Below are 22,850 nucleotides of genomic sequence, written 5' to 3'. Positions count from 1 at the left end.
ACGCTTTCTTTCGCCAAGACAGTGCGTTTCTCACTGTTACATGCATTTGAATGGGGAACTCGACCGAAACAAAGTATAGGTTTTCATTATGTGAATAACTTGGAAATCTTAGCTCAAACAGCTGCAAAACCTGTTTTCCCAGCACGGAGACCTTGAGTTCTATAATATAAGGCCATAAACATGTTTGTCTGAGTCTTCTATCAAAAGTTACAGCTATTTCTATGAAGTTGTACAAAAACGCTTTCTTTCGCCGAGACAGTGTGTTTCTCACTGTTACATGCATTTGAATGGGGAACTCGACCGAAACAAAGTATAGGTTTTCATTATGTGAATAACTTGGAAATCTTAGCTCAAACAGCTGCAAAACCTGTTTGCCCAGCACGGGAACCTTGAGTTCTATAAGATAAAGCCATAAACATGTGTATCCGAGTCTTCTATCAAAAGTTACAGCTATTCATATGAAGTTGTACAAAATAGCTTTCTTTCGCCAAGACAGTGCGTTTCTCACTGTTACATGCATTTGAATGGGGAACTCGACCGAAACAAAGTATAAGTTTTCATTATGTGAATAACTTGGAAATCTTAGCTCAAACAGCTGCAAAACCTGTTTGCCCAGCACGGGAACCTTGAGTTCTATAAGATAAAGCCATAAACATGTGTATCCGAGTCTTCTATCAAAAGTTACAGCTATTTATATGAAGTTGTACAAAAACGCTTTCTTTCGCCAAGACAGTGCGTTTCTCACTGTTACATGCATTTGAATGGGGAACTCGACCGAAACAAAGTATAGGTTTTCATTATGTGAATAACTTGGAAATCTTAGCTCAAACAGCTGCAAAACCTGTTTGCCCAGCACGGGAACCTTGAGTTCTATAAGATAAAGCCATAAACATGTGTATCCGAGTCTTCTATCAAAAGTTACAGCTATTCATATGAAGTTGTACAAAATAGCTTTCTTTCGCCAAGACAGTGCGTTTCTCACTGTTACATGCATTTGAATGGGGAACTCGACCGAAACAAAGTATAAGTTTTCATTATGTGAATAACTTGGAAATCTTAGCTCAAACAGCTGCAAAACCTGTTTGCCCAGCACGGGAACCTTGAGTTCTATAAGATAAAGCCATAAACATGTGTATCCGAGTCTTCTATCAAAAGTTACAGCTATTTATATGAAGTTGTACAAAAACGCTTTCTTTCGCCAAGACAGTGCGTTTCTCACTGTTACATGCATTTGAATGGGAAACTCCACCGAAACAAAGTATATGTTTTCATTATGTGAATAACTTGGAAATCTTAGCTCAAACAGCTGCAAAACCTGTTTGCCCAGCACGGAGACCTTGAGTTCTATAATATAAGGCCATAAACATGTTTGTCTGAGTCTTCTATCAAAAGTTACAGCTATTTCTATGAAGTTGTACAAAAACGCTTTCTTTCGCCAAGACAGTGCGTTTCTCACTGTTACATGCATTTGAATGGGGAACTCGACCGAAACAAAGTATAGGTTTTCATTATGTGAATAACTTGGAAATCTTAGCTCAAACAGCTGCAAAACCTGTTTGCCCAGCACGGGAACCTTGAGTTCTATAAGATAAAGCCATAAACATGTGTATCCGAGTCTTCTATCAAAAGTTACAGCTATTCATATGAAGTTGTACAAAATAGCTTTCTTTCGCCAAGACAGTGCGTTTCTCACTGTTACATGCATTTGAATGGGGAACTCGACCGAAACAAAGTATAAGTTTTCATTATGTGAATAACTTGGAAATCTTAGCTCAAACAGCTGCAAAACCTGTTTGCCCAGCACGGGAACCTTGAGTTCTATAAGATAAAGCCATAAACATGTGTATCCGAGTCTTCTATCAAAAGTTACAGCTATTTCTATGAAGTTGTACAAAAACGCTTTCTTTCGCCAAGACAGTGCGTTTCTCACTGTTACATGCATTTGAATGGGAAACTCCACCGAAACAAAGTATATGTTTTCATTATGTGAATAACTTGGAAATCTTAGCTCAAACAGCTGCAAAACCTGTTTGCCCAGCACGGAGACCTTGAGTTCTATAATATAAGGCCATAAACATGTTTGTCTGAGTCTTCTATCAAAAGTTACAGCTATTTCTATGAAGTTGTACAAAAACGCTTTCTTTCGCCAAGACAGTGCGTTTCTCACTGTTACATGCATTTGAATGGGGAACTCGACCGAAACAAAGTATAGGTTTTCATTATGTGAATAACTTGGAAATCTTAGCTCAAACAGCTGCAAAACCTGTTTGCCCAGCACGGGAACCTTGAGTTCTATAAGATAAAACCATAAACATGTGTATCCGAGTCTTCTATCAAAAGTTACAGCTATTTATATGAAGTTGTACAAAAACGCTTTCTTTCGCCAAGACAGTGCGTTTCTCACTGTTACATGCATTTGAATGGGGAACTCGACCGAAACAAAGTATAGGTTTTCATTATGTGAATAACTTGGAAATCTTAGCTCAAACAGCTGCAAAACCTGTTTTCCCAGCACGGAGACCTTGAGTTCTATAATATAAGGCCATAAACATGTTTGTCTGAGTCTTCTATCAAAAGTTACAGCTATTTCTATGAAGTTGTACAAAAACGCTTTCTTTCGCCGAGACAGTGTGTTTCTCACTGTTACATGCATTTGAATGGGGAACTCGACCGAAACAAAGTATAGGTTTTCATTATGTGAATAACTTGGAAATCTTAGCTCAAACAGCTGCAAAACCTGTTTGCCCAGCACGGGAACCTTGAGTTCTATAAAATAAAGCCATAAACATGTGTATCCGAGTCTTCTATCAAAAGTTACAGCTATTCATATGAAGTTGTACAAAATAGCTTTCTTTCGCCAAGACAGTGCGTTTCTCACTGTTACATGCATTTGAATGGGGAACTCGACCGAAACAAAGTATAAGTTTTCATTATGTGAATAACTTGGAAATCTTAGCTCAAACAGCTGCAAAACCTGTTTGCCCAGCACGGGAACCTTGAGTTCTATAAGATAAAGCCATAAACATGTGTATCCGAGTCTTCTATCAAAAGTTACAGCTATTTATATGAAGTTGTACAAAAACGCTTTCTTTCGCCAAGACAGTGCGTTTCTCACTGTTACATGCATTTGAATGGGAAACTCCACCGAAACAAAGTATATGTTTTCATTATGTGAATAACTTGGAAATCTTAGCTCAAACAGCTGCAAAACCTGTTTGCCCAGCACGGAGACCTTGAGTTCTATAATATAAGGCCATAAACATGTTTGTCTGAGTCTTCTATCAAAAGTTACAGCTATTTCTATGAAGTTGTACAAAAACGCTTTCTTTCGCCAAGACAGTGCGTTTCTCACTGTTACATGCATTTGAATGGGAAACTCCACCGAAACAAAGTATATGTTTTCATTATGTGAATAACTTGGAAATCTTAGCTCAAACAGCTGCAAAACCTGTTTGCCCAGCACGGAGACCTTGAGTTCTATAATATAAGGCCATAAACATGTTTGTCTGAGTCTTCTATCAAAAGTTACAGCTATTTCTATGAAGTTGTACAAAAACGCTTTCTTTCGCCAAGACAGTGCGTTTCTCACTGTTACATGCATTTGAATGGGGAACTCGACCGAAACAAAGTATAGGTTTTCATTATGTGAATAACTTGGAAATCTTAGCTCAAACAGCTGCAAAACCTGTTTGCCCAGCACGGGAACCTTGAGTTCTATAAGATAAAGCCATAAACATGTGTATCCGAGTCTTCTATCAAAAGTTACAGCTATTTATATGAAGTTGTACAAAAACGCTTTCTTTCGCCAAGACAGTGCGTTTCTCACTGTTACATGCATTTGAATGGGAAACTCCACCGAAACAAAGTATATGTTTTCATTATGTGAATAACTTGGAAATCTTAGCTCAAACAGCTGCAAAACCTGTTTGCCCAGCACGGAGACCTTGAGTTCTATAATATAAGGCCATAAACATGTTTGTCTGAGTCTTCTATCAAAAGTTACAGCTATTTCTATGAAGTTGTACAAAAACGCTTTCTTTCGCCAAGACAGTGCATTTCTCACTGTTACATGCATTTGAATGGGGAACTCGACCGAAACAAAGTATAGGTTTTCATTATGTGAATAACTTGGAAATCTTAGCTCAAACAGCTGCAAAACCTGTTTGCCCAGCACGGGAACCTTGAGTTCTATAAGATAAAGCCATAAACATGTGTATCCGAGTCTTCTATCAAAAGTTACAGCTATTTATATGAAGTTGTACAAAAACGCTTTCTTTCGCCAAGACAGTGCGTTTCTCACTGTTACATGCATTTGAATGGGGAACTCGACCGAAACAAAGTATAGGTTTTCATTATGTGAATAACTTGGAAATCTTAGCTCAAACAGCTGCAAAACCTGTTTGCCCAGCACGGGAACCTTGAGTTCTATAAGATAAAGCCATAAACATGTGTATCCGAGTCTTCTATCAAAAGTTACAGCTATTTATATGAAGTTGTACAAAAACGCTTTCTTTCGCCAAGACAGTGCGTTTCTCACTGTTACATGCATTTGAATGGGGAACTCGACCGAAACAAAGTATAGGTTTTCATTATGTGAATAACTTGGAAATCTTAGCTCAAACAGCTGCAAAACCTGTTTGCCCAGCACGGGAACCTTGAGTTCTATAAGATAAAGCCATAAACATGTGTATCCGAGTCTTCTATCAAAAGTTACAGCTATTTATATGAAGTTGTACAAAAACGCTTTCTTTCGCCAAGACAGTGCGTTTCTCACTGTTACATGCATTTGAATGGGAAACTCCACCGAAACAAAGTATATGTTTTCATTATGTGAATAACTTGGAAATCTTAGCTCAAACAGCTGCAAAACCTGTTTGCCCAGCACGGAGACCTTGAGTTCTATAATATAAGGCCATAAACATGTTTGTCTGAGTCTTCTATCAAAAGTTACAGCTATTTCTATGAAGTTGTACAAAAACGCTTTCTTTCGCCAAGACAGTGCATTTCTCACTGTTACATGCATTTGAATGGGGAACTCGACCGAAACAAAGTATAGGTTTTCATTATGTGAATAACTTGGAAATCTTAGCTCAAACAGCTGCAAAACCTGTTTGCCCAGCACGGGAACCTTGAGTTCTATAAGATAAAGCCATAAACATGTGTATCCGAGTCTTCTATCAAAAGTTACAGCTATTTATATGAAGTTGTACAAAAACGCTTTCTTTCGCCAAGACAGTGCGTTTCTCACTGTTACATGCATTTGAATGGGAAACTCCACCGAAACAAAGTATATGTTTTCATTATGTGAATAACTTGGAAATCTTAGCTCAAACAGCTGCAAAACCTGTTTGCCCAGCACGGAGACCTTGAGTTCTATAATATAAGGCCATAAACATGTTTGTCTGAGTCTTCTATCAAAAGTTACAGCTATTTATATGAAGTTGTACAAAAACGCTTTCTTTCGCCAAGACAGTGCGTTTCTCACTGTTACATGCATTTGAATGGGGAACTCGACCGAAACAAAGTATAGGTTTTCATTATGTGAATAACTTGGAAATCTTAGCTCAAACAGCTGCAAAACCTGTTTGCCCAGCACGGGAACCTTGAGTTCTATAAGATAAAGCCATAAACATGTGTATCCGAGTCTTCTATCAAAAGTTACAGCTATTCATATGAAGTTGTACAAAAACTCTTTCTTTCGCCAAGACAGTGCGTTTCTCACTGTTACATGCATTTGAATGGGGAACTCGACCGAAACAAAGTACAAGTTTTCATTATGTGAATAACTTGGAAATCTTAGCTCAAACAGCTGCAAAACCTGTTTTCCCAGCACGGAGACCTTGAGTTCTATAAGATAAAGCCATAAACATATTTGTCTGAGTCTTCTATCAAAAGTTACAGCTATTTATATGAAGTTGTACAAAAACGCTTTCTTTCGCCAAGACAGTGCGTTTCTCACTGTTACATGCATTTGAATGGGAAACTCCACCGAAACAAAGTATATGTTTTCATTATGTGAATAACTTGGAAATCTTAGCTCAAACAGCTGCAAAACCTGTTTGCCCAGCACGGAGACCTTGAGTTCTATAATATAAGGCCATAAACATGTTTGTCTGAGTCTTCTATCAAAAGTTACAGCTATTTCTATGAAGTTGTACAAAAACGCTTTCTTTCGCCAAGACAGTGCGTTTCTCACTGTTACATGCATTTGAATGGGGAACTCGACCGAAACAAAGTATAGGTTTTCATTATGTGAATAACTTGGAAATCTTAGCTCAAACAGCTGCAAAACCTGTTTGCCCAGCACGGGAACCTTGAGTTCTATAAGATAAAGCCATAAACATGTGTATCCGAGTCTTCTATCAAAAGTTACAGCTATTCATATGAAGTTGTACAAAATAGCTTTCTTTCGCCAAGACAGTGCGTTTCTCACTGTTACATGCATTTGAATGGGGAACTCGACCGAAACAAAGTATAAGTTTTCATTATGTGAATAACTTGGAAATCTTAGCTCAAACAGCTGCAAAACCTGTTTTCCCAGCACGGAGACCTTGAGTTCTATAAGATAAAGCCATAAACATATTTGTCTGAGTCTTCTATCAAAAGTTACAGCTATTTATATGAAGTTGTACAAAAACGCTTTCTTTCGCCAAGACAGTGCGTTTCTCACTGTTACATGCATTTGAATGGGGAACTCGACCAAAACAAAGTATAGGTTTTCATTATGTGAATAACTTGGAAATCTTAGCTCAAACAGCTGCAAAACCTGTTTGCCCAGCACGGGAACCTTGAGTTCTATAAGATAAAACCATAAACATGTGTATCCGAGTCTTCTATCAAAAGTTACAGCTATTTATATGAAGTTGTACAAAATAGCTTTCTTTCGCCAAGACAGTGCGTTTCTCACTGTTACATGCATTTGAATGGGGAACTCGACCGAAACAAAGTACAAGTTTTCATTATGTGAATAACTTGGAAATCTTAGCTCAAACAGCTGCAAAACCTGTTTGCCCAGCACGGGGAAGTGAGTTCTATAAGATAAAGCCATAAACATGTGTATCCGAGTCTTCTATCAAAAGTTACAGCTATTTATATGAAGTTGTACAAAAACGCTTTCTTTCACCAAGACAGTGCGTTTCTCACTGTTACATGCATTTGAATGGGAAACTCCACCGAAACAAAGTATATGTTTTCATTATGTGAATAACTTGGAAATCTTAGCTCAAACAGCTGCAAAACCTGTTTTCCCAGCACGGAGACCTTGAGTTCTATAATATAAGGCCATAAACATGTTTGTCTGAGTCTTCTATCAAAAGTTACAGCTATTTCTATGAAGTTGTACAAAAACGCTTTCTTTCGCCAAGACAGTGCATTTCTCACTGTTACATGCATTTGAATGGGGAACTCGACCGAAACAAAGTATAGGTTTTCATTATGTGAATAACTTGGAAATCTTAGCTCAAACAGCTGCAAAACCTGTTTGCCCAGCACGGGAACCTTGAGTTCTATAAGATAAAGCCATAAACATGTGTATCCGAGTCTTCTATCAAAAGTTACAGCTATTTATATGAAGTTGTACAAAAACGCTTTCTTTCGCCAAGACAGTGCGTTTCTCACTGTTACATGCATTTGAATGGGGAACTCGACCGAAACAAAGTATAGGTTTTCATTATGTGAATAACTTGGAAATCTTAGCTCAAACAGCTGCAAAACCTGTTTGCCCAGCACGGGAACCTTGAGTTCTATAAGATAAAGCCATAAACATGTGTATCCGAGTCTTCTATCAAAAGTTACAGCTATTTATATGAAGTTGTACAAAAACGCTTTCTTTCGCCAAGACAGTGCGTTTCTCACTGTTACATGCATTTGAATGGGGAACTCGACCGAAACAAAGTATAGGTTTTCATTATGTGAATAACTTGGAAATCTTAGCTCAAACAGCTGCAAAACCTGTTTGCCCAGCACGGGAACCTTGAGTTCTATAAGATAAAGCCATAAACATGTGTATCCGAGTCTTCTATCAAAAGTTACAGCTATTTATATGAAGTTGTACAAAAACGCTTTCTTTCGCCAAGACAGTGCGTTTCTCACTGTTACATGCATTTGAATGGGAAACTCCACCGAAACAAAGTATATGTTTTCATTATGTGAATAACTTGGAAATCTTAGCTCAAACAGCTGCAAAACCTGTTTGCCCAGCACGGAGACCTTGAGTTCTATAATATAAGGCCATAAACATGTTTGTCTGAGTCTTCTATCAAAAGTTACAGCTATTTCTATGAAGTTGTACAAAAACGCTTTCTTTCGCCAAGACAGTGCATTTCTCACTGTTACATGCATTTGAATGGGGAACTCGACCGAAACAAAGTATAGGTTTTCATTATGTGAATAACTTGGAAATCTTAGCTCAAACAGCTGCAAAACCTGTTTGCCCAGCACGGGAACCTTGAGTTCTATAAGATAAAGCCATAAACATGTGTATCCGAGTCTTCTATCAAAAGTTACAGCTATTTATATGAAGTTGTACAAAAACGCTTTCTTTCGCCAAGACAGTGCGTTTCTCACTGTTACATGCATTTGAATGGGAAACTCCACCGAAACAAAGTATATGTTTTCATTATGTGAATAACTTGGAAATCTTAGCTCAAACAGCTGCAAAACCTGTTTGCCCAGCACGGAGACCTTGAGTTCTATAATATAAGGCCATAAACATGTTTGTCTGAGTCTTCTATCAAAAGTTACAGCTATTTATATGAAGTTGTACAAAAACGCTTTCTTTCGCCAAGACAGTGCGTTTCTCACTGTTACATGCATTTGAATGGGGAACTCGACCGAAACAAAGTATAGGTTTTCATTATGTGAATAACTTGGAAATCTTAGCTCAAACAGCTGCAAAACCTGTTTGCCCAGCACGGGAACCTTGAGTTCTATAAGATAAAGCCATAAACATGTGTATCCGAGTCTTCTATCAAAAGTTACAGCTATTCATATGAAGTTGTACAAAAACTCTTTCTTTCGCCAAGACAGTGCGTTTCTCACTGTTACATGCATTTGAATGGGGAACTCGACCGAAACAAAGTATAAGTTTTCATTATGTGAATAACTTGGAAATCTTAGCTCAAACAGCTGCAAAACCTGTTTTCCCAGCACGGAGACCTTGAGTTCTATAAGATAAAGCCATAAACATATTTGTCTGAGTCTTCTATCAAAAGTTACAGCTATTTATATGAAGTTGTACAAAAACGCTTTCTTTCGCCAAGACAGTGCGTTTCTCACTGTTACATGCATTTGAATGGGGAACTCGACCGAAACAAAGTACAAGTTTTCATTATGTGAATAACTTGGAAATCTTAGCTCAAACAGCTGCAAAACCTGTTTTCCCAGCACGGAGACCTTGAGTTCTATAAGATAAAGCCATAAACATATTTGTCTGAGTCTTCTATCAAAAGTTACAGCTATTTATATGAAGTTGTACAAAAACGCTTTCTTTCGCCAAGACAGTGCGTTTCTCACTGTTACATGCATTTGAATGGGAAACTCCACCGAAACAAAGTATATGTTTTCATTATGTGAATAACTTGGAAATCTTAGCTCAAACAGCTGCAAAACCTGTTTGCCCAGCACAGAGACCTTGAGTTCTATAATATAAGGCCATAAACATGTTTGTCTGAGTCTTCTATCAAAAGTTACAGCTATTTCTATGAAGTTGTACAAAAACGCTTTCTTTCGCCAAGACAGTGCGTTTCTCACTGTTACATGCATTTGAATGGGGAACTCGACCGAAACAAAGTATAGGTTTTCATTATGTGAATAACTTGGAAATCTTAGCTCAAACAGCTGCAAAACCTGTTTGCCCAGCACGGGAACCTTGAGTTCTATAAGATAAAGCCATAAACATGTGTATCCGAGTCTTCTATCAAAAGTTACAGCTATTCATATGAAGTTGTACAAAATAGCTTTCTTTCGCCAAGACAGTGCGTTTCTCACTGTTACATGCATTTGAATGGGGAACTCGACCGAAACAAAGTATAAGTTTTCATTATGTGAATAACTTGGAAATCTTAGCTCAAACAGCTGCAAAACCTGTTTTCCCAGCACGGAGACCTTGAGTTCTATAAGATAAAGCCATAAACATATTTGTCTGAGTCTTCTATCAAAAGTTACAGCTATTTATATGAAGTTGTACAAAAACGCTTTCTTTCGCCAAGACAGTGCGTTTCTCACTGTTACATGCATTTGAATGGGGAACTCGACCGAAACAAAGTATAGGTTTTCATTATGTGAATAACTTGGAAATCTTAGCTCAAACAGCTGCAAAACCTGTTTGCCCAGCACGGGAACCTTGAGTTCTATAAGATAAAGCCATAAACATGTGTATCCGAGTCTTCTATCAAAAGTTACAGCTATTTATATGAAGTTGTACAAAAACGCTTTCTTTCGCCAAGACAGTGCGTTTCTCACTGTTACATGCATTTGAATGGGGAACTCGACCGAAACAAAGTATAGGTTTTCATTATGTGAATAACTTGGAAATCTTAGCTCAAACAGCTGCAAAACCTGTTTGCCCAGCACGGGAACCTTGAGTTCTATAAGATAAAGCCATAAACATGTGTATCCGAGTCTTCTATCAAAAGTTACAGCTATTTATATGAAGTTGTACAAAAACGCTTTCTTTCGCCAAGACAGTGCGTTTCTCACTTTTACATGCATTTGAATGGGGAACTCGACCGAAACAAAGTATAGGTTTTCATTATGTGAATAACTTGGAAATCTTAGCTCAAACAGCTGCAAAACCTGTTTGCCCAGCACGGAGACCTTGAGTTCTATAATATAAGGCCATAAACATGTTTGTCTGAGTCTTCTATCAAAAGTTACAGCTATTTCTATGAAGTTGTACAAAAACGCTTTCTTTCGCCAAGACAGTGCGTTTCTCACTGTTACATGCATTTGAATGGGGAACTCGACCGAAACAAAGTATAGGTTTTCATTATGTGAATAACTTGGAAATCTTAGCTCAAACAGCTGCAAAACCTGTTTGCCCAGCACGGGAACCTTGAGTTCTATAAGATAAAGCCATAAACATGTGTATCCGAGTCTTCTATCAAAAGTTACAGCTATTTATATGAAGTTGTACAAAAACGCTTTCTTTCGCCAAGACAGTGCGTTTCTCACTGTTACATGCATTTGAATGGGAAACTCCACCGAAACAAAGTATATGTTTTCATTATGTGAATAACTTGGAAATCTTAGCTCAAACAGCTGCAAAACCTGTTTGCCCAGCACGGAGACCTTGAGTTCTATAATATAAGGCCATAAACATGTTTGTCTGAGTCTTCTATCAAAAGTTACAGCTATTTCTATGAAGTTGTACAAAAACGCTTTCTTTCGCCAAGACAGTGCATTTCTCACTGTTACATGCATTTGAATGGGGAACTCGACCGAAACAAAGTATAGGTTTTCATTATGTGAATAACTTGGAAATCTTAGCTCAAACAGCTGCAAAACCTGTTTGCCCAGCACGGGAACCTTGAGTTCTATAAGATAAAGCCATAAACATGTGTATCCGAGTCTTCTATCAAAAGTTACAGCTATTTATATGAAGTTGTACAAAAACGCTTTCTTTCGCCAAGACAGTGCGTTTCTCACTGTTACATGCATTTGAATGGGAAACTCCACCGAAACAAAGTATATGTTTTCATTATGTGAATAACTTGGAAATCTTAGCTCAAACAGCTGCAAAACCTGTTTGCCCAGCACGGAGACCTTGAGTTCTATAATATAAGGCCATAAACATGTTTGTCTGAGTCTTCTATCAAAAGTTACAGCTATTTCTATGAAGTTGTACAAAAACGCTTTCTTTCGCCAAGACAGTGCGTTTCTCACTGTTACATGCATTTGAATGGGGAACTCGACCGAAACAAAGTATAGGTTTTCATTATGTGAATAACTTGGAAATCTTAGCTCAAACAGCTGCAAAACCTGTTTGCCCAGCACGGGAACCTTGAGTTCTATAAGATAAAGCCATAAACATGTGTATCCGAGTCTTCTATCAAAAGTTACAGCTATTCATATGAAGTTGTACAAAAACTCTTTCTTTCGCCAAGACAGTGCGTTTCTCACTGTTACATGCATTTGAATGGGGAACTCGACCGAAACAAAGTATAAGTTTTCATTATGTGAATAACTTGGAAATCTTAGCTCAAACAGCTGCAAAACCTGTTTTCCCAGCACGGAGACCTTGAGTTCTATAAGATAAAGCCATAAACATATTTGTCTGAGTCTTCTATCAAAAGTTACAGCTATTTATATGAAGTTGTACAAAAACGCTTTCTTTCGCCAAGACAGTGCGTTTCTCACTGTTACATGCATTTGAATGGGGAACTCGACCGAAACAAAGTACAAGTTTTCATTATGTGAATAACTTGGAAATCTTAGCTCAAACAGCTGCAAAACCTGTTTTCCCAGCACGGAGACCTTGAGTTCTATAAGATAAAGCCATAAACATATTTGTCTGAGTCTTCTATCAAAAGTTACAGCTATTTATATGAAGTTGTACAAAAACGCTTTCTTTCGCCAAGACAGTGCGTTTCTCACTGTTACATGCATTTGAATGGGAAACTCCACCGAAACAAAGTATATGTTTTCATTATGTGAATAACTTGGAAATCTTAGCTCAAACAGCTGCAAAACCTGTTTTCCCAGCACGGGAACCTTGAGTTCTATAAGATAAAGCCATAAACATGTGTATCCGAGTCTTCTATCAAAAGTTACAGCTATTTATATGAAGTTGTACAAAAACGCTTTCTTTCGCCAAGACAGTGCGTTTCTCACTGTTACATGCATTTGAATGGGGAACTCGACCGAAACAAAGTATAGGTTTTCATTATGTGAATAACTTGGAAATCTTAGCTCAAACAGCTGCAAAACCTGTTTGCCCAGCACGGGAACCTTGAGTTCTATAAGATAAAGCCATAAACATGTGTATCCGAGTCTTCTATCAAAAGTTACAGCTATTTATATGAAGTTGTACAAAAACGCTTTCTTTCGCCAAGACAGTGCGTTTCTCACTGTTACATGCATTTGAATGGGGAACTCGACCGAAACAAAGTATAGGTTTTCATTATGTGAATAACTTGGAAATCTTAGCTCAAACAGCTGCAAAACCTGTTTGCCCAGCACGGGAACCTTGAGTTCTATAAGATAAAACCATAAACATGTGTATCCGAGTCTTCTATCAAAAGTTACAGCTATTTATATGAAGTTGTACAAAAACGCTTTCTTTCGCCAAGACAGTGCGTTTCTCACTGTTACATGCATTTGAATGGGGAACTCGACCGAAACAAAGTATATGTTTTCATTATGTGAATAACTTGGAAATCTTAGCTCAAACAGCTGCAAAACCTGTTTGCCCAGCACGGAGACCTTGAGTTCTATAATATAAGGCCATAAACATGTTTGTCTGAGTCTTCTATCAAAAGTTACAGCTATTTCTATGAAGTTGTACAAAAACGCTTTCTTTCGCCAAGACAGTGCGTTTCTCACTGTTACATGCATTTGAATGGGGAACTCGACCGAAACAAAGTATAGGTTTTCATTATGTGAATAACTTGGAAATCTTAGCTCAAACAGCTGCAAAACCTGTTTGCCCAGCACGGGAACCTTGAGTTCTATAAGATAAAGCCATAAACATGTGTATCCGAGTCTTCTATCAAAAGTTACAGCTATTCATATGAAGTTGTACAAAATAGCTTTCTTTCGCCAAGACAGTGCGTTTCTCACTGTTACATGCATTTGAATGGGAAACTCCACCGAAACAAAGTATAGGTTTTCATTATGTGAATAACTTGGAAATCTTAGCTCAAACAGCTGCAAAACCTGTTTGCCCAGCACGGGAACCTTGAGTTCTATAAGATAAAGCCATAAACATGTGTATCCGAGTCTTCTATCAAAAGTTACAGCTATTTATATGAAGTTGTACAAAAACGCTTTCTTTCGCCAAGACAGTGCGTTTCTCACTGTTACATGCATTTGAATGGGAAACTCCACCGAAACAAAGTATATGTTTTCATTATGTGAATAACTTGGAAATCTTAGCTCAAACAGCTGCAAAACCTGTTTGCCCAGCACGGAGACCTTGAGTTCTATAATATAAGGCCATAAACATGTTTGTCTGAGTCTTCTATCAAAAGTTACAGCTATTTCTATGAAGTTGTACAAAAACGCTTTCTTTCGCCAAGACAGTGCGTTTCTCACTGTTACATGCATTTGAATGGGGAACTCGACCGAAACAAAGTATAGGTTTTCATTATGTGAATAACTTGGAAATCTTAGCTCAAACAGCTGCAAAACCTGTTTGCCCAGCACGGGAACCTTGAGTTCTATAAGATAAAACCATAAACATGTGTATCCGAGTCTTCTATCAAAAGTTACAGCTATTTATATGAAGTTGTACAAAAACGGTTTCTTTCGCCAAGACAGTGCGTTTCTCACTGTTACATGCATTTGAATGGGGAACTCGACCGAAACAAAGTATATGTTTTCATTATGTGAATAACTTGGAAATCTTAGCTCAAACAGCTGCAAAACCTGTTTTCCCAGCACGGAGACCTTGAGTTCTATAATATAAGGCCATAAACATGTTTGTCTGAGTCTTCTATCAAAAGTTACAGCTATTTCTATGAAGTTGTACAAAAACGCTTTCTTTCGCCAAGACAGTGCGTTTCTCACTGTTACATGCATTTGAATGGGGAACTCGACCGAAACAAAGTATAGGTTTTCATTATGTGAATAACTTGGAAATCTTAGCTCAAACAGCTGCAAAACCTGTTTGCCCAGCACGGGAACCTTGAGTTCTATAAGATAAAGCCATAAACATGTGTATCCGAGTCTTCTATCAAAAGTTACAGCTATTCATATGAAGTTGTACAAAAACTCTTTCTTTCGCCAAGACAGTGCGTTTCTCACTGTTACATGCATTTGAATGGGGAACTCGACCGAAACAAAGTATATGATTTCATTATGTGAATAACTTGGAAATCTTAGCTCAAACAGCTGCAAAACCTCTTTTCCCAGCACGGGAACCTTGAGTTCTATAAGATAAAGCCATAAACATGTGTATCCGAGTCTTCTATCAAAAGTTACAGCTATTCATATGAAGTTGTACAAAATAGCTTTCTTTCGCCAAGACACTGCGCTTCTCACTGTTACATGCATTTGAATGGGGAACTCGACCGAAACAAAGTATAAGTTTTCATTATGTGAATAACTTGGAAATCTTAGCTCAAACAGCTGCAAAACCTGTTTTCCCAGCACGGAGACCTTGAGTTCTATAATATAAGGCCATAAACATGTTTGTCTGAGTCTTCTATCAAAAGTTACAGCTATTTCTATGAAGTTGTACAAAAACGCTTTCTTTCGCCGAGACAGTGTGTTTCTCACTGTTACATGCATTTGAATGGGGAACTCGACCGAAACAAAGTATAGGTTTTCATTATGTGAATAACTTGGAAATCTTAGCTCAAACAGCTGCAAAACCTGTTTGCCCAGCACGGGAACCTTGAGTTCTATAAGATAAAGCCATAAACATGTGTATCCGAGTCTTCTATCAAAAGTTACAGCTATTCATATGAAGTTGTACAAAATAGCTTTCTTTCGCCAAGACAGTGCGTTTCTCACTGTTACATGCATTTGAATGGGGAACTCGACCGAAACAAAGTATAAGTTTTCATTATGTGAATAACTTGGAAATCTTAGCTCAAACAGCTGCAAAACCTGTTTTCCCAGCACGGAGACCTTGAGTTCTATAAGATAAAGCCATAAACATATTTGTCTGAGTCTTCTATCAAAAGTTACAGCTATTTATATGAAGTTGTACAAAAACGCTTTCTTTCGCCAAGACAGTGCGTTTCTCACTGTTACATGCATTTGAATGGGGAACTCGACCGAAACAAAGTATAGGTTTTCATTATGTGAATAACTTGGAAATCTTAGCTCAAACAGCTGCAAAACCTGTTTGCCCAGCACGGGAACCTTGAGTTCTATAAGATAAAGCCATAAACATGTGTATCCGAGTCTTCTATCAAAAGTTACAGCTATTCATATGAAGTTGTACAAAAACTCTTTCTTTCGCCAAGACAGTGCGTTTCTCACTGTTACATGCATTTGAATGGGGAACTCGACCGAAACAAAGTATATGATTTCATTATGTGAATAACTTGGAAATCTTAGCTCAAACAGCTGCAAAACCTCTTTTCCCAGCACGGGAACCTTGAGTTCTATAAGATAAAGCCATAAACATGTGTATCCGAGTCTTCTATCAAAAGTTACAGCTATTCATATGAAGTTGTACAAAATAGCTTTCTTTCGCCAAGACACTGCGCTTCTCACTGTTACATGCATTTGAATGGGGAACTCCACCGAAACAAAGTATAAGTTTTCATTATGTGAATAACTTGGAAATCTTAGCTCAAACAGCTGCAAAACCTGTTTTCCCAGCACGGAGACCTTGAGTTCTATAATATAAGGCCATAAACATGTTTGTCTGAGTCTTCTATCAAAAGTTACAGCTATTTCTATGAAGTTGTACAAAAACGCTTTCTTTCGCCGAGACAGTGTGTTTCTCACTGTTACATGCATTTGAATGGGGAACTCGACCGAAACAAAGTATAGGTTTTCATTATGTGAATAACTTGGAAATCTTAGCTCAAACAGCTGCAAAACCTGTTTGCCCAGCACGGGAACCTTGAGTTCTATAAGATAAAGCCATAAACATGTGTATCCGAGTCTTCTATCAAAAGTTACAGCTATTCATATGAAGTTGTACAAAATAGCTTTCTTTCGCCAAGACAGTGCGTTTCTCACTGTTACATGCATTTGAATGGGGAACTCGACCGAAACAAAGTATAAGTTTTCATTATGTGAATAACTTGGAAATCTTAGCTCAAACAGCTGCAAAACCTGTTTTCCCAGCACGGAGACCTTGAGTTCTATAAGATAAAGCCATAAACATGTGTATCCGAGTCTTCTATCAAAAGTTACAGCTATTCATATGAAGTTGTACAAAATAGCTTTCTTTCGCCAAGACACTGCGCTTCTCACTGTTACATGCATTTGAATGGGGAACTCCACCGAAACAAAGTATAAGTTTTCATTATGTGAATAACTTGGAAATCTTAGCTCAAACAGCTGCAAAACCTGTTTTCCCAGCACGGAGACCTTGAGTTCTATAATATAAGGCCATAAACATGTTTGTCTGAGTCTTCTATCAAAAGTTACAGCTATTTCTATGAAGTTGTACAAAAACGCTTTCTTTCGCCGAGACAGTGTGTTTCTCACTGTTACATGCATTTGAATGGGGAACTCGACCGAAACAAAGTATAGGTTTTCATTATGTGAATAACTTGGAAATCTTAGCTCAAACAGCTGCAAAACCTGTTTGCCCAGCACGGGAACCTTGAGTTCTATAAGATAAAGCCATAAACATGTGTATCCGAGTCTTCTATCAAAAGTTACAGCTATTCATATGAAGTTGTACAAAATAGCTTTCTTTCGCCAAGACAGTGCGTTTCTCACTGTTACATGCATTTGAATGGGGAACTCGACCGAAACAAAGTATAAGTTTTCATTATGTGAATAACTTGGAAATCTTAGCTCAAACAGCTGCAAAACCTGTTTTCCCAGCACGGAGACCTTGAGTTCTATAAGATAAAGCCATAAACATATTTGTCTGAGTCTTCTATCAAAAGTTACAGCTATTTATATGAAGTTGTACAAAAACGCTTTCTTTCGCCAAGACAGTGCGTTTCTCACTGTTACATGCATTTGAATGGGGAACTCGACCGAAACAAAGTATAGGTTTTCATTATGTGAATAACTTGGAAATCTTAGCTCAAACAGCTGCAAAACCTGTTTGCCCAGCACGGGAACCTTGAGTTTTATAAGATAAAGCCATAAACATGTGTATCCGAGTCTTCTATCAAAAGTTACAGCTATTTATATGAAGTTGTACAAAAACGCTTTCTTTCGCCAAGACAGTGCGTTTCTCACTGTTACATGCATTTGAATGGGAAACTCCACCGAAACAAAGTATATGTTTTCATTATGTGAATAACTTGGAAATCTTAGCTCAAACAGCTGCAAAACCTGTTTGCCCAGCACGGAGACCTTGAGTTCTATAATATAAGGCCATAAACATGTTTGTCTGAGTCTTCTATCAAAAGTTACAGCTATTTCTATGAAGTTGTACAAAAACGCTTTCTTTCGCCAAGACAGTGCGTTTCTCACTGTTACATGCATTTGAATGGGGAACTCGACCGAAACAAAGTATAGGTTTTCATTATGTGAATAACTTGGAAATCTTAGCTCAAACAGCTGCAAAACCTGTTTGCCCAGCACGGGAACCTTGAGTTCTATAAGATAAAGCCATAAACATGTGTATCCGAGTCTTCTATCAAAAGTTACAGCTATTCATATGAAGTTGTACAAAATAGCTTTCTTTCGCCAAGACACTGCGTTTCTCACTGTTACATGCATTTGAATGGGGAACTCGACCGAAACAAAGTATAAGTTTTCATTATGTGAATAACTTGGAAATCTTAGCTCAAACAGCTGCAAAACCTGTTTTCCCAGCACGGAGACCTTGAGTTCTATAAGATAAAGCCATAAACATATTTGTCTGAGTCTTCTATCAAAAGTTACAGCTATTTATATGAAGTTGTACAAAAACGCTTTCTTTCGCCAAGACAGTGCGTTTCTCACTGTTACATGCATTTGAATGGGGAACTCGACCGAAACAAAGTATAGGTTTTCATTATGTGAATAACTTGGAAATCTTAGCTCAAACAGCTGCAAAACCTGTTTGCCCAGCACGGGAACCTTGAGTTCTATAAGATAAAGCCATAAACATGTGTATCCGAGTCTTCTATCAAAAGTTACAGCTATTTATATGAAGTTGTACAAAAACGCTTTCTTTCGCCAAGACAGTGCGTTTCTCACTGTTACATGCATTTGAATGGGAAACTCGACCGAAACAAAGTATAGGTTTTCATTATGTGAATAACTTGGAAATCTTAGCTCAAACAGCTGCAAAACCTGTTTGCCCAGCACGGGAACCTTGAGTTCTATAAGATAAAGCCATAAACATGTGTATCCGAGTCTTCTATCAAAAGTTACAGCTATTTATATGAAGTTGTACAAAAACGCTTTCTTTCGCCAAGACAGTGCGTTTCTCACTGTTACATGCATTTGAATGGGGAACTCGACCGAAACAAAGTATAGGTTTTCATTATGTGAATAACTTGGAAATCTTAGCTCAAACAGCTGCAAAACCTGTTTGCCCAGCACGGGAACCTTGAGTTCTATAAGATAAAGCCATAAACATGTGTATCCGAGTCTTCTATCAAAAGTTACAGCTATTTATATGAAGTTGTACAAAAACGCTTTCTTTCGCCAAGACAGTGCGTTTCTCACTGTTACATGATTTTGAATGGGAAACTCCACCGAAACAAAGTATAAGTTTTCATTATGTGAATAACTTGGAAATCTTAGCTCAAACAGCTGCAAAACCTGTTTGCCCAGCACGGAGACCTTGAGTTCTATAATATAAGGCCATAAACATGTTTGTCTGAGTCTTCTATCAAAAGTTACAGCTATTTCTATGAAGTTGTACAAAAACGCTTTCTTTCGCCAAGACAGTGCGTTTCTCACTGTTACATGCATTTGAATGGGGAACTCGACCGAAACAAAGTATAGGTTTTCATTATGTGAATAACTTGGAAATCTTAGCTCAAACAGCTGCAAAACCTGTTTGCCCAGCACGGGAACCTTGAGTTCTATAAGATAAAGCCATAAACATGTGTATCCGAGTCTTCTATCAAAAGTTACAGCTATTCATATGAAGTTGTACAAAATAGCTTTCTTTCGCCAAGACAGTGCGTTTCTCACTGTTACATGCATTTGAATGGGGAACTCGACCGAAACAAAGTATAAGTTTTCATTATGTGAATAACTTGGAAATCTTAGCTCAAACAGCTGCAAAACCTGTTTGCCCAGCACGGGAACCTTGAGTTCTATAAGATAAAGCCATAAACATGTGTATCCGAGTCTTCTATCAAAAGTTACAGCTATTTATATGAAGTTGTACAAAAACGCTTTCTTTCGCCAAGACAGTGCGTTTCTCACTGTTACATGCATTTGAATGGGAAACTCCACCGAAACAAAGTATATGTTTTCATTATGTGAATAACTTGGAAATCTTAGCTCAAACAGCTGCAAAACCTGTTTGCCCAGCACGGAGACCTTGAGTTCTATAATATAAGGCCATAAACATGTTTGTCTGAGTCTTCTATCAAAAGTTACAGCTATTTCTATGAAGTTGTACAAAAACGCTTTCTTTCGCCAAGACAGTGCGTTTCTCACTGTTACATGCATTTGAATGGGGAACTCGACCGAAACAAAGTATAGGTTTTCATTATGTGAATAACTTGGAAATCTTAGCTCAAACAGCTGCAAAACCTGTTTGCCCAGCACGGGAACCTTGAGTTCTATAAGATAAAGCCATAAACATGTGTATCCGAGTCTTCTATCAAAAGTTACAGCTATTCATATGAAGTTGTACAAAATAGCTTTCTTTCGCCAAGACAGTGCGTTTCTCACTGTTACATGCATTTGAATGGGGAACTCGACCGAAACAAAGTATAAGTTTTCATTATGTGAATAACTTGGAAATCTTAGCTCAAACAGCTGCAAAACCTGTTTGCCCAGCACGGGAACCTTGAGTTCTATAAGATAAAGCCATAAACATGTGTATCCGAGTCTTCTATCAAAAGTTACAGCTATTTATATGAAGTTGTACAAAAACGCTTTCTTTCGCCAAGACAGTGCGTTTCTCACTGTTACATGCATTTGAATGGGAAACTCCACCGAAACAAAGTATATGTTTTCATTATGTGAATAACTTGGAAATCTTAGCTCAAACAGCTGCAAAACCTGTTTGCCCAGCACGGAGACCTTGAGTTCTATAATATAAGGCCATAAACATGTTTGTCTGAGTCTTCTATCAAAAGTTACAGCTATTTCTATGAAGTTGTACAAAAACGCTTTCTTTCGCCAAGACAGTGCGTTTCTCACTGTTACATGCATTTGAATGGGGAACTCGACCGAAACAAAGTATAGGTTTTCATTATGTGAATAACTTGGAAATCTTAGCTCAAACAGCTGCAAAACCTGTTTGCCCAGCACGGGAACCTTGAGTTCTATAAGATAAAACCATAAACATGTGTATCCGAGTCTTCTATCAAAAGTTACAGCTATTTCTATGAAGTTGTACAAAAACGCTTTCTTTCGCCAAGACAGTGCGTTTCTCACTGTTACATGCATTTGAATGGGGAACTCGACCGAAACAAAGTATAGGTTTTCATTATGTGAATAACTTGGAAATCTTAGCTCAAACAGCTGCAAAACCTGTTTGCCCAGCACGGAGACCTTGAGTTCTATAATATAAGGCCATAAACATGTTTGTCTGAGTCTTCTATCAAAAGTTACAGCTATTTCTATGAAGTTGTACAAAAACGCTTTCTTTCGCCGAGACAGTGTGTTTCTCACTGTTACATGCATTTGAATGGGGAACTCGACCGAAACAAAGTATAGGTTTTCATTATGTGAATAACTTGGAAATCTTAGCTCAAACAGCTGCAAAACCTGTTTGCCCAGCACGGGAACCTTGAGTTCTATAAGATAAAGCCATAAACATGTGTATCCGAGTCTTCTATCAAAAGTTACAGCTATTCATATGAAGTTGTACAAAATAGCTTTCTTTCGCCAAGACAGTGCGTTTCTCACTGTTACATGCATTTGAATGGGGAACTCGACCGAAACAAAGTATAAGTTTTCATTATGTGAATAACTTGGAAATCTTAGCTCAAACAGCTGCAAAACCTGTTTGCCCAGCACGGGAACCTTGAGTTCTATAAGATAAAGCCATAAACATGTGTATCCGAGTCTTCTATCAAAAGTTACAGCTATTTATATGAAGTTGTACAAAAACGCTTTCTTTCGCCAAGACAGTGCGTTTCTCACTGTTACATGCATTTGAATGGGGAACTCGACCGAAACAAAGTATAGGTTTTCATTATGTGAATAACTTGGAAATCTTAGCTCAAACAGCTGCAAAACCTGTTTTCCCAGCACGGGAACCTTGAGTTCTATAAGATAAAGCCATAAACATGTGTATCCGAGTCTTCTATCAAAAGTTACAGCTATTTATATGAAGTTGTACAAAAACGCTTTCTTTCGCCAAGACACTGCGTTTCTCACTGTTACATGCATTTGAATGGGGAACTCGACCGAAACAAAGTATAGGTTTTCATTATGTGAATAACTTGGAAATCTTAGCTCAAACAGCTGCAAAACCTGTTTGCCCAGCACGGGAACCTTGAGTTCTATAAGATAAAGCCATAAACATGTGTATCCGAGTCTTCTATCAAAAGTTACAGCTATTTATATGAAGTTGTACAAAAACGCTTTCTTTCGCCAAGACAGTGCGTTTCTCACTGTTACATGCATTTGAAAGGGAAACTCCACCGAAACAAAGTATAGGTTTTCATTATGTGAATAACTTGGAAATCTTAGCTCAAACAGCTGCAAAACCTGTTTGCCCAGCACGGAGACCTTGAGTTCTATAAGATAAAGCCATAAACATATTTGTCTGAGTCTTCTATCAAAAGTTACAGCTATTTCTATGAAGTTGTACAAAAACGCTTTCTTTCGCCAAGACAGTGCGTTTCTCACTGTTACATGCATTTGAATGGGGAACTCGACCGAAACAAAGTATAGGTTTTCATTATGTGAATAAC

Source organism: Rhamphochromis sp. 'chilingali' (genome assembly GCF_963969265.1).
Source record: "Rhamphochromis sp. 'chilingali' genome assembly, chromosome: 9".
NCBI classification, from domain to species: Eukaryota; Metazoa; Chordata; class Actinopteri; order Cichliformes; family Cichlidae; genus Rhamphochromis; species Rhamphochromis sp. 'chilingali'.
This window is presented reverse-complemented; position numbering follows the sequence as displayed.